Genomic DNA, 16,324 nt, shown 5'->3' with positions numbered 1-16,324 from the left:
GTGTGTTTGAAGGTTTCAGGTTGGCTATGAATAGTGACTTCTTTGTGTCTTCTATTCACACTCTTTACAAATGGTACCGGGTATTGTGGTTATTTTGTCCCTCTTACAACATTTATAGTAGGTATGAGAAGCAAATAGATAACTCATAAATAATAAATAATAAATAACTCTAGTTTGTTTGACTTGTAGACCAATGGGATCCATATCTGAAATTGATTCACAAATTAGTCCACATATCCCAGTGATGGGATATTTGGGTCATCTTCCCCGGGGAGAGTAGAGTACATTCTATAGGTAGGAGGAAGAGAGGAAAGGGATATTTGATGAGATAGTAAGGCTTACTCAATATTCTCTTCACTCCTTTATTTTTCCTGGTCCTCTTGCAGTTACATGGTGCAAGTGACAAGTATTAACAAATAAAGCATCAGTGCAAGTAAAGTGAGTGATTTACAGACTAAGGCAGTAAAAACAAACAAAACGCATGCTACTTTCTCTTCCCCTACTGTGAAGAACAAGAAGGCCTTATGTTCCAGGGTTTGCACTTAGAAGAAGGTAGAGCCTCCATGAGCCTGGGATCCAGTAGAACCCACTGCTGATCCACTTGGCCTGTAATATGAGCAAAAAAGAAGCGTTGTTGTTGTTTTAAGTATGTAGGTTTTGGGGGATAAATCTTTATAGAAGCAAAATATAGCCTCTCCTGACAATTATAAGACATATAAGAGAAGATAAATGATAGATAGATGATAGATAGATAGATAGATAGATAGATAGATAGATAGATAGATGATACTGATAACAAATACATAGATTTCTGTTAATGTTTTTAGTGTCCTATAAAAAGTAAAAATTATATTTTTTGTTTCCTTAATGTGCAATAGAAAAAAGAAAACTATAATTTATTTGTAAAATATGAGAATTGTCCCTAACCCTTTCTTGAATAATTATATTGATTGCATTTATTTGTACAGAGAAGAAACTTTTCTGGTCAATGTCTAATGTTTCCATGGGTTCCAATACAAATAAACAGTCTTTGAAATTAAGTAAGGTATTGTGAACAACTAAAATCCATTGGAACATAAAAATAAGTGTATTTTCATTTTAGTTCTTTGTGTTTTGCCCCAGTATATGAAAGATGGCAAGATATTTTTAAGTAATATATCTTTGGTAAATTACTATCATAATGCTTTCACAATAGTGAGGCATCAAGTTATTGAACATTTATTTGGGAGCTTGAAATATTGGTTCTATTGTAGATCAATCCCTCTGATAACAATTTTACTAGCTTTGCAATTTGCTATTTCAATTTAATATTACCAGTAGTGTTAGACCTGCTATTACTTTTATTGCTTAGATTACTACTGAAAATATTGTTGTGAGAAAGAAGTAATATTGCCATGATTTTATTATTAGACCACTTTTCTTACACACAATGCCAGGATTCTACAAAAGCATCAGGCTCTCAGACCATATGGTATCATTTATATCTTTTATGACTGGCTCTCAGAGTTCTCCACTAAGAATAGTAATGGTGATTTTCAGAGCTATGATCATAGAAGCTCACCATTACATCAGATCAAATATATATAATGCTCCAGTTTTGAAACTTGGCAGTACATTTTTTGGGGAAAATAATCAAATAATGGGTGTCTCAGTTTTGTTTTTCTGCTCCAGGTAATTCCAAGATAATCACTGATTAAAAAAAAAAAAAAAAAAGCAAGATTATCAAAAGCATGCAGCAACTGTTAAATTTAAACTAAAATATGAGTTTTATTCTTGATTATTATGCTTAGATTATTTGAAAAATAAACAGTATGTGTTACATTCTTGGGAAATGAATATCACAAATTCCCTTTCCCTCAAATTAGTAGCACAACTATCTTCTGTTGATAAGTACATAAAATATGATATTGCTTCATACTATGAAATTGGTCCCATTGGTTGTTATCGTTAATATATAATGTTATTACATATAAAACATATTATTAAAGTATTACATATAAAACATATGTAGCTATTTTATATGTTAGCTACATATTATATGCATTCACTACCTAACATATAAACTTTGAATATGACAGTTTATATGTATGTTATTCTTCAGAGCAACATTTCTCAAAGTGTAGTCAAGGGAAACCTGATGTTCCTTCTGATACTTTTAAGAGGTCCACAAGATTAAGCCTCTTGTTATAATGTTACTGAAACATGATTGCTTCTTTTTTCACTTTCATTCTCTTATGAGTATATAGTGGAGACGTCTAGAAGCTTCCTGGTGTGTGATATTGTAAAAAATTGAATGCAGAAACAGATATGAGAATCAGATGTTTTCTCTTAGGCGAGACATTAAAGATATTTACTAAACTGTGAAATAATGCCAATCTTCAAAAAATATATTTTGTCTTAAAAATATAGTTATTTTTCAGAATATGTTGCTTACATATAAAAAGTTGATTACTGTTATTTTACATGAATTACTAAATATATATTTAATTTGGTAAATTCCTATAAAGTACCCACATAAACAAAAGTCTGTAGGTCCTCAATTATTACTAAGAATATAAGAAGCTCACAAGATAAGAAGTTTAGGAACTATCATGCCACACTTTTTCTTGTCCATCCTCAGTTACAATAATCTGTGTATTACAGAAGACAGGTCTTGGTTCCTGCGCTGCTTCATGGAATTGAGGAGATGTAGAACAAAGTATCTGCTTGCCGTTGGGTTTTCTCTCATAGTTACAATATGGCTGCTCCACCTTCAGGTCTGCATTTCACTCAGGAGGGTGCAGGAAAGGACTGGAAGGAAGAAGAGCAATACCTAAATCTGCAAAGCAAAACTTTATCTGTACCCCTGACACCCCCTCCCCACCCCTGCAGATTGCTGCTTTTGTTACACTGGCCAGAATGTTGTTATAGATCCTCCAGAGGTTGCAAGTCATTTTATATTTGATCCCATTGCTGTCAACAATAAAAACCAATGTTCTGTAAGAAACGATGGATATGGCAGGAAACCAGCCGCAGCTGCCTCACCTGCTTTCTTCATCTGAACCTAGTAAAATAAAACCACTAAAAGCATATGGGAACAAGGGGCTTGAAATGGCAGATAATGGGGTGCCTGGGTGGCTCAGTCGTTAAGTGTCTGCCTTCAGCTCAGGTCATGGTCCCAGGGTCCTGGGATCGAGTCCCGCATCGGGCTCCCTGCTCTGCGGGGAGCCTGCTTCTCCCTCTCCCACTCCCCCTGCTTGTGTTCCCTCTCTCGTTGTGTCTCTCTCTGTCAAATAAATAAATAAAATCTTAAAAAAAAAAAAAAAAGAAAGAAATGGGAGATAATGCTTACATGAGGAAGGAACTTGGAAAAGGAGGGAATGAAAGGGATAGACAGAGAATTAGAAAAACATCTAAATCCACTTAATCTCAAAGCCCTGGAATAGATGGAAAAGCCAGAGGCTGTGGACAGGTCCAAGAAGCTGCATGCATCTAGCCACGGTAGAGATGGGGCCTGTGGAGAGGTGTTTGGAACTTGCTGTTTCTGGGAAAGCCACAATTTCTGCCGCAAAGGCTAAATCTGTAGAAGCCACCATGTCACTGAATTTGGGGAAGGACTGTTTCTGTCATGTGTTTATAATAATAAACTTCTGAGAATAATGATTTCCCCTTCATATCTGCCTTCCACATCCCACAAGTCTCTCTGAGTAACAAACTCTATCCTGGAACTGTTCGAGGAAGGGGATTTCAGGAAAGACTTCTCAGCTTGGGACTGGTGATGATAGTGCTAAGTTCACAGCAAACAATTGAGTACAACTGCCAACAGTCTGTGACATGTAAATGCCATGTCTGAGATGTTTAAATTGGGAATAAATAGAATAAGCATGAACAATTAGCAGAATCAGATAACCATTTTTTTAAATTTTTTTTTTTTTTAAGATTTTATTTATTTATTTGACAGAGAAAGACACAGCGAGAGAGGGAACACAAACGGGGAGTGGGAGAGGGAGAAGCAGACTCCCCGCCGAGCAGGGAGCCCGATGCGGGACTCGATCCCGGGACTCCAGGATCATGACCTGAGCCGAAGGCAGTCGCTTAACCAACTGAGCCACCCAGGCGCCCAACCATTTTTTTTTTTTAAATGTCAAGTTCCTGACAAACTTAAGAAATATTATGAAAAATGTATTGGAGGCACACAATACAAAATACATTTGGTTAACTGAATCCAGGTTAAAAAAAAAAAACCTTCAAAAATTAAGAAATATGAGGAAATACTTTCAATTCATGCATAATAAAAGTAGAGAATATAGCATCTCTTAATTCTACATAAAAGCTAATATATAAATATTTGAGGAAGGACTTAGTGTAAGTATACATCCTAAATCACTATATTATATATAATAATTCCTATATATATTAATTTTATACATGCATATACATATAAACATATGTTCAGGCATTTATTTGTCATCATAGGCACTGAATTTGTCTTACTGAACATTTTATCGTATTTTTTATGCAAGCAGATACCTCAGTTACATGTAAGACTTTTATAAGAAAGGAAGAAAAATTAAAGCAGATTTTAAATGAATATCATACAGCCACATAATGGCTTGCTTTCTCTATCCCTCCTGGTTGTCTGTAGAGGCATTCTATCTAGCTGCTGGAATAGCCTCCTTGTCTTGACAGTTTCCCTGTTGTTTCTGTGCACGGTTTTGGTTGCTTTTTTTTCTCAGAGGTTTCACTATTTGAAAGGTGTGTTTACTCTTTGTTAAAGTTTGGTTTTCCAAAGCTCTAAAACAATGCCTTAAGCTTCTATCAAACAGCCAGGAACTCAGATAATTTCTTCATAGTGCATTAAGAGTCCTACCTATACTTGGAACTACACTGGGAATATACTGTATCAGAATAGCTTAATATTCCTTATGCTTATTGGTAATTTAATTATAAGTTTGCCAAACTGAACATTATTTAAAAATGGTGATTTTTGTTTATGTAGTTTTAAAATTGTCTTGTCTGAAAATACTTTATAATAGCTAAATAATGTGTGCATTAGTATCATTTTAATAATTATATATTTTCATGTATTTTTTTTTTAAGATTTTATTTATTTATTTGACAGAGAAAGTGAGAGAGGGAACACAAGCAAGGGGAGTAGGAGAGGGAGAAGCAGGCTTCCCATGGAACAGGGAGCCCAATGAGATTTGGGGCTCAATCCCAGGACCCCAGGATCATGACCTGAGCCGAAGGCAGACGCTTAATGACTGAGCCACCCAGGCGCCCCTATTTTCATGTATTTTTAATAACATGATAACAACATAGTATATAAAATACAAGTTGGGGTGAAAGTTCTTAGTTTAAGTACTAATGCAACTTTTCTGTACACCTATGCTTATAGGGAAAGCACTAACCTTCTTTGGCCTCCATTTTAATTGTTGAAAAGGAGTAAAAACTGTTGCAAAAAAATGGACAGGGGAGGGTGGTGCCAGACATCCTCTTCCTGCTTTAAGAGAAAGTGTATATCCTTTGTGTATTGCTGGCTATTGAAAGGGTATGATATAAAGGCTCTTACTGGGGTGCCTGGGTGGCTCAGTCGTTCAGCGTCTGCCTTCGGCTCAGGTCATAATCCCAGGGTCCTGGGATCGAGCCTCGCATTGAGCTCCCTGCTCAGTGGGAAGCCTGCTTCTCCCTCTCCCACTCCCTCTGCTGTGTTCCCTCTCTCGCTGTCTCTCTCTCTGTCAAAAAAAAAATATATATATATATATTTTTATATATATATATATATAAAATAAATAAAGGCTCTTACTTCTCACCATCATTACCTTATCCTGGCTTTCTCTGTCTGAGAGTAGGCACATGGTTTCTAATGAGCTTGATCTCATAGGCAGATGTTGCTTGTGAGTTCCATAGTTTCTCTCTAGGTATTACTTACAAGGCTTCATACCTGGAGGAGTATATTCAACATCTCTAAGTCATGGTTTTAATATTTATACCATGGACATAGCAATAACTACTGTGTAGAATTAAGAGAATTCGGTGCCTACAGGAGCACTTGATACTTAAAAATATCAAATGTACATTTTCCTTATGCAATCATGAATAGATACTTTTAGTTTTGCTTTCAAACAATGATTACATTTTTTGCAAGACGTGTTGAATATTTATCAATATTCTGAAACTTACCTATACTGTAATTTCACCACCTGAAATTCATTTGCCAGTTTCTCACCTGTAACTTAATAAAATTATCTATGTTTTTATTTTGCGATGTTGCTTTCAACCTGAATTCCCTTTTTGCATAAGTACTATTCAGGCTTAGAACTATAATATACATCTTATTTCAATTCTGTTTTCTCACATGGGCAACGTGTAGCTTCATATTTTATATGACTAAACTCAAACTCTACTTTTCCAAATTAATTATTCTGTATCTGTTTATATTTAGCTTCAACCATTTCTCTCCGGATCTCGTCATTTGGTTTAGTCACTGAAGAAGTCATACCATATGTAATGTATTGTCTTAGGCTTTTGGAAGGGGAAAATACAAAGAAAAGTAAAATGTTGCCCCAACCCTCAGAGAAATATAAAATGAGCTCACCTTTTATATTTCTTTGAGTCTATTATTTTCCTCATTTTTTTCCTCATAGTTGGTTCCATGTAATAATTCCTTAATTCAAATTTATTTCACATCACATCTCAATAAAGCCGGCCTGTCCTACTGTGCTGTTATGAGGTTAGATGTAATAACATTTGTGAAGTCTACCAAAAAAAGGTACTTTTTAAATAGAGGAAACAATATTTTCCCCCTGTTAACTCTCTTTTGTGAGTTACCTCACTTTTTTCACTTTTTTCACACCTGGTTTGTTTTGAACTCTAATGAATAACAGTGTCACTTTGTAGGATTCACTGAATCTTGCTAAAGTACTTTCCCTCGTTAGCAAAATAAAGAATATAATAGCACCTATCCCCAAGGACTGTTGTAAGGATTAAATGAGATAATCCATGTAAAGTGCTCAGCATAGCACACATAGAAACACTGAATAAATTATAAGAAGAAAAATAATAGCTGGCATTTATCACTAATGATATAAAAGGCATTTTATTGAGTTTTCATGGCAATTAATTTAATTTGCACAGAAAACCCATGAAGAAAGTACTATTGTTATAGCTACAATAATTATTACTGTAGTTTTAACACTTAACTAGCACAGTGCTGGGCACACAGTAGGCAATAAATATTTGCTATACTTTTGTTAAACTCTAGATTATAATTACCTTTAAGGCTTCAATTAGCTGCATGAGTAAACATTTTTCAAGAATAGAATCTGACCACGGCAGAAAAGGAATTTACTTAAAGACATGGATTGGACAGCTCACAGAACCAGCAGGAGGACTGGAGATTCTGGCTCAGACGCTATGTCAGGAATACTCCCTAAGTCACATAGCAAGAGCAATTTTTTTGAGGACATCAAGGAGCAAAAGAATCTATAACTGGCATCTCTGATACCCCAATGCAAATTATTGAATTCATCATTATCAATAATGTTGCTAGATAATTCATTTGATGCAACTTCCAACATTTGTACATCTTTGTTATCAAGGTTGTTGAAGGAGCAGTTCTGCATTTTGGAAAGAATATCCAAATGTGCCAGAACCAGTGACTTAGAAATTTCACCCAGGCATTGAGTAGTTCAGTGTTCATAAGATTTATTTGCAGTCCCTGTACACAGCTAAGGTATGGGCCAGAAGCCAGAATACTCGCTACTTGTGTTTTTAATATCTTTTCAGCATGAAGTCATTAACAAAATACGTCCTGTGTCATGATGAGATGATCTATGTTCCTATGAAATACATTGTACCACAGAGGCCGTGAAATGATTGAACTCCAGAATAAAACGAGAATGTTTAACTCTTGTACCTGACATATGAAAGAAAACTGCTTCTGGTGTATTCTCTGTTTAAAATGATAGAGAAAACAATTTGTGCCAGAGAAGAAGCTCTATCCCTAGTGCCAGAAGTCATGCCACCAGTAAGCTACCACATCTGGAATAGCAGTTTTAATTAGAGTTACTCTATGATTAAGTGTAACCAACATGGTGAGTTAATTGGAGATGGAATATGAATACTACGCTCATAATTTTCAGTACTGAATGGATCTCTAATTCCTGCAATTATGTCAAGTATACAAAACAAACAATATCACTTTGGATTTAGTCTTTTGGTAGGAATGGGAAGCTTCATTTTATCCTTCTTACCTTAATAGACCTTATTTCATAATACGTTAGGGAGCCAATGTTCTCCTATTTTAATTCTTTAGTCAGGGACTGGGAAAATAAAGATGGCATGAATTAAGGTCCCACTGGGCCTAATTTGAGGGGGAGTCAGGGAAAACCCAATTTACTGTCTTATTTCTATAAGGCTACACACTGATTCCTGGAATATTCTGGCATTCAGGGATCCTAAGAATTAATTCACAATGTAAAAGAAAGATTTGCCCTACTTAAACTGTGTTACAGGAGTTCCAAGTCTTTGAAATGATTCAGGACTGGGAATTCAATAGGGTCTCATTCTTCTCTCTCATGATGACTCAAGTCGGGTCTTAGTCACCAGATTTAATTTTTTTTTTCAATTATACAAATCAAATAGGACCTCAGGGCACTGGTCCTGTATTTAAATCCCTGGACATCATGAGCTGATGAATAAACTACAAAATTCCTATTGGTCAGACCTTTCTAAGTAGCACACTGGACCTGTTGTATATTACAATACCTATGTTCATTCTACCTCTGATGATTAATAGCTGCTACCAGGCCTCACTCACAGAGTATTAATTGTATCCTCATTGAAATCAGAATTTTCCTGATTTCACACAGATTTTCACACTAAGTGGCATCCCGGCCTACAGAAAACAGCCAAGTATTCATCAGAGATGTCAGCATTCTTTTCACCAATGTGTGTAATGTTTTTTTTTCCCTCCAATAAAAATCAGCAAATTCTTGATAGCCTATTGGAAAATTATTGTTAGAACAGTTTCAGAAAACTTCCCTGAGGCATGATGGGTGATGGAAGTGGGGCGTGATGAGCGTTGGCTTCCCAGTGAAGGTCACTGCTTTGATTAAGATTATTACAATGGCTGAAAGCACGACAGCATTAGTCTGTGAGACAAAGAAAACGGTGCTGTTTCTTGGGGGCAAGGAAATAAGCATTAATGATTAATGCTTTGAATTATTCCGAGTTAATTTCAGTCCTCCCGTATATCCACCTTCCAGTTCCCATGTTCCCATGCCTTCCCAATCAGTGTTCTTTCTAACTTTAATTTAACAGATCTGGCAGGAGTTTAAACTCAGTCTTGGGATCAAAATTTGTTCTGAAGCCCTACAGCTGCAAGAGATAAAAGCACAGTCTTTGAAAGTCGCCAACATTCATTCTATTCTTTGAGAAGAGTGTAGGAATTTGAGCTCTCTAAGCAAGCCGTCTCTATTTGTAGTAACCAACTTACCCTCAGTCTTTGAATTTTTCATGTTCTTCATTCAATTCTAAGCAGGCACATAGTCCCAAATGCTGTTTCTGCACATTCTAGATGAGCACAGGTGGTATTTCTATTGTCAAATTTCCACCCGTAATACCATATGGATTTAAAAAGCCTCTGTCTCAACTAGTCTAGGACACCAAGTATATGTTCTCCCTATTGCACACAAGAACTATTGCCAAACCTCTTTTGGTACCAGTACTTTATTTGCCCAGATTCTTTGCTGCAAGTAAAAAAAAAAAAAAAAAAAAAACAGGCTCTAGCTAACCGAATCTTATAAGGAATTTATTAAAGCATAGCATTAAAGTATAGCATGTGGAATCATCAAGTAATCTAGAGAGGCATACTCTTGCTACATAGTCAAGATAAAGTCAAAAATCTTGCATAAGACTTATTTAGTGAGGTCATCGCTGCTAACAGCAATAAATGCTAGACAGATCCAAGCACTACCATAACTGTGGTAACCACGACTTCCTAAGAGAATTGCTCTGGGCATCTTCTTTGCTATTGCATCAACAGCTTAAGATTCCAAAAACGGGTGGGTACAATGGATTCCTGTTGTTTATATGATGCACCCACTCTGTATCTGCATGGGCACTGGGAAAGTGGGAAATCCTGAGTCTGGCAGTTTCTGTAGTTAAAGCTCTGTTTGGGTAATTTCTCAAACATTTGATAAGGAGTTCATAAACAGGACAATCCAATCAAGGACAGATCAATTGGATCACCGTATTAAAGTATCTTAATATAAAAATATGCTGTGTCTTTCAGAGAAAAAGAAAGCTGGAAAAACACAACTGATTTCTAGGCATCTACTAGGGAATTAGGATCAGTTTTAGATTATGCCCTTGTGGACCCATCACTTTGTAGCCTCATAAAATTGGCCAGTTCACAAGCTATTGAACAGACTTGACATTTACTTTATGCAGCATTACAGCATTACAGTATTTTGTCAATTTCAGTTTAAACTCTATACCCATGACTTATAGAATGGTGTGAATAGACTTGCATTGATATGTGGCCCCTCAAAGTCATGCCGGTGATTCACTGTAGAAGTTAGGAAAATTCTAAAATGATACAAATCATTCAAATAGTCCCTATGAAGTATTTGGATTAAAAAAAAATTTTGTAAAAGTAAAAATTGAATAATTATAGTCAGAATTATGGAGTGGGTCAAAATTTTTGTATTCATTGTACTCTCTCAGGGGTCAGATTTTCATTTCAGTCCTTGGTAACTTTCTGCCATTCAGGTCACTGATTGCCTGAATTTTCTCTCTCTTAACTCTTTTTTCACATCAGCCCTCTTCCTACTCACATCCCCACTTGTTTTTCAATTTCTTATGCTACTTACTTAAGGCCACAATTTCTGTGGTGTCCAGGCTTGCAACTGAGGCAAATCTTTGCTAGTGAAAATCAGAAAATAGAAGAATCCATGTCATCTTCTAGAAAACTGACTCTCGAGGAACAAAAAGTAGCTTTATAACAGGGTGTTCTGGTTGGGCAATAACTTTGAAGACCAGTGACAGGCATAATTTGATATTTATTTGTCAACTCATGAGGTAGTACTTATCATAAGGATAAACCTATTTTAGACTAAACCAAAAAATTAATAAATAAAAATCCAGCCATAGAAACAGAATGTATTTTTCCATGTGTTCAGGGTATAGTACTGCCTTCAATGTAAGGAAGTAGTGTTTGTTTTATTAGCTTATTGCTTAACAGGAAATTTGTGTTACTGTAGTTGTTATTAATATGAATTATTTCAGAAAATCCTGTATTCCCAACCATAAGCAGGAGAGATGAGTTTGAAGGCATTAGATTGGTAATGTCACAATCAGAAATGATGATTCTTTCTGTTTAAAAACAGCATTTCAGGGGTGCCTGGGTGGCTCAGATGGTTAAGTGTCTGCCTTCAGCTCAGGTCATGATCCCAGGGTCCTGGGATCGAGTTCCGCATCGGGCTCCCTGCTCAGTGCAGAGCCTGCTTCTCCCTCTCCCTCTGCTTGTGCTCTTCTGTCTATCTCTCTGTCAAATAAATAAATGAAATCTTTTAAAAAATAAAAAATAAAAATAAAAACAGCATTTCATAGATTCTTCAAATATATCTGACACACATTTTTTTTCCTATTACCTACTTTCATTTTAAGATGCCCTGTGTCCCTGCATATTTCCCTAGATATTATACAATATTTTATTACTATGATGAGACTATTGCTATACTTTCAGAATAATTAAAATTTTCATCCATAAAGTAGTGTCATTTCTACTGAAAGATACTTTGATTGTCTCAATATGTTAATTGTTCAGGAAAAAAATGCATGAAATGTGAACCAGGAGGCTTTTACTTTTATATTAACAAGCAATTAAATAAGATCACTTTTTTTAAATGTCTGACACATAAGATATGCAAATAATGTATTGACAATTCAATAGTATTTTGGGGGGCTATCTTTTTATATTGATTCACAATATTTATTTAAGTTCTAATCAAATAACACATGCATATGAATTCATAAAAACCATAAAAGCACCAGTTTCCTCTCTCAGTCCTTCTTAAACATAGTCCTACTTTCTAATGGAAGCAGATCCTGTTTTGAATTATTTTCATGGATTTATAACTCAAAAAATTTCTAAATAATAATGAAAAATACCTGATTAGTTTTCTACACTTCTGAGGAAGTAAATTATATGTTCTCAAAGCTCTAGAAAATTTAGAATGCTTTAGGGGGTGCCTGGGTGCCTCAGTCAGTTAAGCATCTGACTCTCAATCTCAGCTCAAGTTTTGATCTCAGGGTCATGAGTTCAAGCTCTGCGTTGGGCTCCGCACTGGGCCTGGGGCCTACTTAAAAAAAAAAAAAAATGCTTTACAACACTTTTGAAAATATATTCTAAATCAGTTCTGAACACAGATTCTGAATATTTAAAAATACATAATCAGTGATATTGGTCAGTGATTTTCATGCTCATCAATATAGGCAGAAACACAAATCCGGGCTTACATAATTATGACTGGTTATTTTACACCTTGAAATTTTCAGTTTTCTACTCTTACCTATTTAATTCAATTGTGAAGCATGAGAATAGAGTATACAAACATATAAATACATAAGATCGATATGTCAATGCAGTAGTGTTAATAAAAATTTTTGCTAACATTAGAGTTATGAAAGTAAAGATCATTTGTATTCTACTTACATAACGATGCCAATAAAATTTACGTAAAGGATTATTGGAGGGACTGTATTAATATTTAAAGCACTTAAAAGAGTTCTTGTCAAAGTAAGAACTAATGAGAGAGACACAGAGAGATAGGGATGAGCGGAGAACAAATTAGTTCCAAAATTAGCTAATTAAATATGAGGTGTTACCTAGAGTTACTATCAAGGGAAGGGGGGAAAAAAGGAACAAAGCTTGTTCAATTATTTTTAAATAAATACTTCATTTTTAATGGAGAAGTAGTACCAGTATAGAAAGTCAACATGGTGCCTCGCTAATCTTCTATAACTTACTGGAAAACTGTCACCTAGCCCAATTCTCTTTGCCTCCATGGAATTCTTTAACATCATGCATTTCTTTCTGCATTATTCTTTGCTTCATGTAATTAGTTTTGTTAAGAAGATTGATTGACTATAAATTCCTGCAAGCAAGAGGATGTTTATTACCTTTATTACTATTGTTGCTGTATTATTTTGTTTCTCTATAGTCCTCAAGACCATGCAGAGCAAAAGTACTCAGGTGGTACATACTTAACAGGTATTTCCAGATCAATATCTCTCTAATAACCTAGATACTAAATTTAGGTTTTCTCGGTTATTTTTATATGACATTAATTTGTTTTCTTTTATAAATTTATTTACCCCAAAATGTATGGCTAGTCATTGCTTACTTGCCATTTGAAAAGCAATAGTACTTTATCTTCGACATGGCTTTTGGCAACTACTGTAGGATAAAATGTTATCTTGCATCCCTAATCATTGTATTTTCTCTTTGTAGTTATGTAAATCCCTAGATTTATATAGCAATTCTACTGTATCATTCAAATTTCATGTTCACATTCTATAAATACGGATCTTACTAATTGCCAAGCACAAAAGAAAATATATCCACGGGAATATTTCTGGAGCTTCTCTTGACTTCTAAGTAGAATGAATTTCAGAAATGGAAGATGTTATTTTAGTATCAGAAATTATCTCATGTCATTTGCCATTAAAAAAATAAGATGAAAGGTTTATCCACAGTCACTCTTATAGACTGAAACATCTGTATGCTCTGTGCACAACAGATGTCCAGTAAATGTTTTGAGTGACTGTCAGTAGTGTCTCCTAATGACTTCATAATGAAGTAATTATTCAAGGGCCACGTTAAAACTGTGTTTCTTAGAAATTACATAACGACAGTTGTCAGTTGACATACACTATTATGTACACTTCAGTAATATACATTCTATTTTAAAATATTATTTAACTTGAGTAAAATTTACTAATTTAGAAACCTTCAGAATAGTATTATAACAAACAATGAAAATAATTAAAATATGCGTAGCCATGAAACAATAAAGTCTTATCAAAAGTGTTCAAGTAAAAGATGACAATGAAATGAATGATTAGTTTCCAAAGTGATGGCATCTGCTCTGTGAATAATCCAAGAAATGCTTTCCAATTTCCATGCATCAACTCTTTTATTCAAAAGAGGGAATTTCTCAAAAGAGACATATGGGACCAAATGAAACGTAGGGTACTGTGAAATTGGAATTTTAAAATGCATCTCTTATTTATACCCCGCTTACTTAAAAAAATGATTTGAAGCATATCAAATGGATACATCCTCAAAAATCTTTCTTCATAAATCATTTTTTTTCTTTTGTTTTATTTTTTTCCTTCTTCTTCTGGTAAAAGTCGATACCATAAATGTCCCAAAGATGCCAGAGTGCTGTATTCATTTGCTCTAGGTGAAATAACAACTCCAATACACATGACTATCATTTTCTGTTAATTGCCAAAAATTTGTATTTGCAGCATTGATGAAAGGGTCTGGATCTGAATATTGAAATAGCCCCAATACATAAAATAACTATAAATTAATTGCTCTAAATATGTATATGTATTAATGTAATTTGCCCAAGTGAATGGCATAGTTTAAGAAATGATAATTTGGAGGTTTTAAAATAGTGTGTTAGAGACACTGCCCACATCAAGAAACGGCTATTCTGGGTGCCTGGGTGGCTCAGTCATTAAGCGTCTGCCTTCGGCTTAGGTCATGATCCTGGAGTCCCTGGATCGAGTCCCGCATCGGGCTCCCTGCTCGGTGGGGAGTCTGCTTCTCCCTCTGACCCTCCCCCCTCTCATGTGCTCTCTCTCATTCTCTCTCTCTCAAATAAATAAATAAAATCTTAAAAAAAAAAAAAAAAGAAACGGCTATTCCATTGACACACCTTGTCCAAATCCAGTTAAATAGAAGTAGCTGCAACTGAACATTTGAAGACAACTGTTTTTGACTTGGATATTTAAAACTAACTAAATGGTAATATAAAGAGCTGTTTATAACATCATACAATTTTAAAGTGAAATGAGATTATGATCATCCCCAATGTTCTATTTCCGTTTCAAAGGAGGAAATGAAGGCAAGGAGAGGCTGAGGTTTAACACACGCCATGTAACTTTTTGATGGGTAGAATAGTGACTAAAATATCATTTGCCTCACTTGCCAAATAATGTTTTTTCAGCCACTGAAAAGACTTTAGAAATCTTGTGGTGGGTTCATGTGTTTGTAGGGAGGAAACTCAGCTATCTACTACAGTGAAATGGGTGTAACATGAGAGTCTCAATAAAATTGATGTTTTAATGAAATAGTAAAAGCAAAAAAAAGGCTTTTTTTGAGTCCCTGTTCATAATATTTACTTTGGAAGAAAAGACGAGATGGGGGAAAAGCTATACTATCTTTTTCTTGGTGTATGAAAATGTTTTTATTGAGGTAAAATTTTATAACATAAAATTTGCCATTTTACCTATATACTTCAGTGACATTAATTACATTAACAATGTTGTACAACCATCACTACTATCTTTTTTCCAAAAAGTTTTCATCACCATAAACAGATATTCTGCGGCTATTATTCAATAGTGATCCATTCACTCTTTCTTCACCCTCTGGTAAATTCTAATCTATTTTTTATCCCAATGAACTTGATTACTTTAGGTATTTCATATAAGTGGAATCATACAATATTTGTCTTTTTTGGGTGGGTCTGGCTTATTTCAGTTACATATTTTCAAGGTTTATTCATGCTGCGACATGTATCAGAACTTCATTTTATTTTTATGGGTCAATAATATTCATATATATATGTACACCATAATTAGCATATATATTCATCTACTGATGAACAGTTGGGATGTTTCCATCTTTTGGTTATTGTCTCAGCTACCTTTTGTGTTTAGATAATTAATAGACCTTTAGATAATTGCTTATTTTAGTGTAGCATCAACTTTTGTTTCTTTGTTGGTTAATCAGACATTTGAAAAGAAAACAATTTCAGCTATAATAATTATCAGCACAAAAACAAAAGCCAGAATTAGAGCTTTAAATTCTTTTTAATTTTTTCTCTTTGGTATACACTTTGTTTTAAACTCCTTTGTCTTGACAATTTAGAATATGGTTAGTTAAAGGGAATAACTAGAATGCATAGTTGAATATTGTAATTTTCTATTTTAAAAGCTTTCCCTTTTTCTTTGAACATTAAAATAATCATTTAGTAATGAATATATATACTTTCTATACTGAGTTAATGAAAAAATTTCTTTAATATGAAACACTTAGAAA

At 34.5% G+C, this 16,324-nt stretch overlaps 1 protein-coding gene across 2 annotated transcripts in view; it reads left to right on the top strand.

Moving 5' to 3' along the window:
- The window catches only part of BRINP3 (BMP/retinoic acid inducible neural specific 3), a 354,007-nt gene that overhangs the window by 265,787 nt on the left and 71,896 nt on the right, over positions 1-16,324 (top strand). The window lies entirely within an intron of this gene.

This window comes from Mirounga angustirostris, unplaced genomic scaffold, assembly GCF_029215605.1.
Source record: "Mirounga angustirostris isolate CCGP_5_RB_7025 unplaced genomic scaffold, mMirAng1.0.hap1 SCAF_6, whole genome shotgun sequence".
Classification (NCBI taxonomy): Eukaryota; Metazoa; Chordata; class Mammalia; order Carnivora; family Phocidae; genus Mirounga; species Mirounga angustirostris.
Note: the sequence above shows the minus strand (reverse complement) of the source record. Positions and strands in the feature narration are given on the sequence as shown.